Genomic DNA, 2,247 nt, shown 5'->3' on the forward strand with positions numbered 1-2,247 from the left:
AATCCCATCATTATTTTGTTTTCTCTTCTAAGTGAGATTGATGTATACTCACTTGGGCCTTCCTTCTTGTTAGGCCTTATAAAGTTTGGGTATTCTGTACTTTTTGGCTAATATCTACTAATCAGTGAGTACATATCATGCATGTCCTTTGGGGTCTGAGTTAACTAACTCAGGATGATATTTTCTAGATCCATGCATTTGCCTGCAAAATCCATGATGTCCTTGTTTTTAATGGCTGAATAGTATTCCACTGTATGAATGTATCACATTTTCTGTATCCATTCCTCAGTTGAAGGACATCTGGGTNGTTTCCAGCTTCTGGCTATTATAAATAAGGGTGCAATGAACATAGTGGAGCATGTGTCCTTGTGATATGGTGGAGCATATTTTGGGTATATGCCCAGCAGTGGTATAGCTGCGCCTTCAGGAAGAACTATTTCCAATTTTTTAAGGAAACACCAAATTGATTTCCAAAGTCATCATACCAGTTTGCAATCCCACCAGCAATGGAGGAGTGTTCCTCTTTTTCAACACACCAGCATGTGTTGTCACTTGAGTTTACGGTTTTAGTCATTCTGATTGGTGTAAGGTGGAATCTCAGGGTTGTTTGGACTTGCATTTCCCTAATGATTACGGATGTTGAACATTTCTTTAAGTCCTTCTTAATTTGAGATTCCTCTGTTAAGAATTCTCTATTTAGCTCTGCACCACATTTTTAATTGGGTTATTTGGCTTTTTTGAGTCTAACTTCTTGAATTCTTTGTATATTTTGTATATTAGTCTTCTATCAGATGTAGTAAGGTTATTGAAGATCTTTTTCCAATCTGTAGGTTACCGATTTGTCTTATGAACTATGTTCTTTGCCTTACAGAAGCTTTCCAGTTTTACGAGGTCCCATTTACCAATTGTTGATCTTAGAGCCTGAGCCATTGGAGTATTGTTTAGAAAACTCTCCCCACCCCATGCCAATGAGTTCCAGGTTATTTCCCACTTTCTCTTCTATTAGATTCAGTGTACCTGGCTTTATGTGGAGGTCCTTGATCCACTTAGACTTGAGCTTTGTACAAGGAGATAAATATGGATCCATTTGCATTCTTCTCCATGCTGACCACCAGTTAGAGCAACACTCTTTGTTGAAGATGCTTTCATTTTTCCACTGTATGGTTTTGGCTTCTTTGTCAAAGATCAAGCGCCCATAGGTGTCCAGGGTTATTTCTTCTGGGTCTTCAGTTCTTTTTTTTTTCTTTTCTTTATTTTTTTTAAAAATCTTTTAACTGTCAGCTTTATTTTAAAGAAATACAGATATTTTCACATGTTGGATTTTTAAAGCATTATACAACAAAGAAATCTGTGTCAAATAACTCAAAAACACCAATTCTGTCCACTAACTTACAAATACTACAGTATTTAGGATAAATTAAAATTTTTTCATATTATCAAGAAAAAAGTTACTTCTAACATATTGCTGTAATTAAAAATAACCAGTTTTCTTTTTTTCTTTTGCTTTTTAAGAGAGAGGATTTTTCTGGTTGTAGTGGAACCCACTCTGTAGACCAGGCTGGTCTCAAACTCAGAGATTTATGGAGTACTGGTGTTAAAGGTTTGTGCTACTACTGCCCAGCAAAACAATCAGTTTTCAACAGCAAACTCAGCACATGCTTAAAACAAACATCAAAATGATGGTGAATTGATGCAAACATTTCACATCTGAAAAAAAATGCACTTCTTGTGAATTCTAACACTTAGCCAAATATAATCTTATTCATCAAAGAAACACTTCTGGCACTGTGACTAAAGCCAGGTTCTCAAGGTTTACATTACACTACTAGTGGCAAGCTCCTAGTGGGAAGAGGGAATGGGATGGGATAACATAAGTTAATTTGTCATCTTCCAGGGATGTTGTGATCAGCTTTTCATTATCAGGTTTTCATTAATAGTTGCATATTGGGACAGAACTGGAAAAACAAATATTTTGAATTTTTTATGTATCAAGTTGAAATTTCTATCAGGGTCAAATCTGAAATTACATTTAAAAATAGACATACCAGTCTTGCAGACTTCATTTGGTGTATACTTATATATTTTGTTCAGGATTGATACTTATACCAAAGGGATTTTAGAAAGATTAGTTACTTTTAAAACAAGAATAAGTGCTTCTAATTTATTATTTTTTAAAGATTTATTTATTTATTATATGTAAGTACACTGTAGCTGTCTTCAGACACTCCAGAAGAGGGAGTCAGATCT

Source organism: Mus pahari, chromosome X (genome assembly GCF_900095145.1).
Source record: "Mus pahari chromosome X, PAHARI_EIJ_v1.1, whole genome shotgun sequence".
NCBI classification, from domain to species: Eukaryota; Metazoa; Chordata; class Mammalia; order Rodentia; family Muridae; genus Mus; species Mus pahari.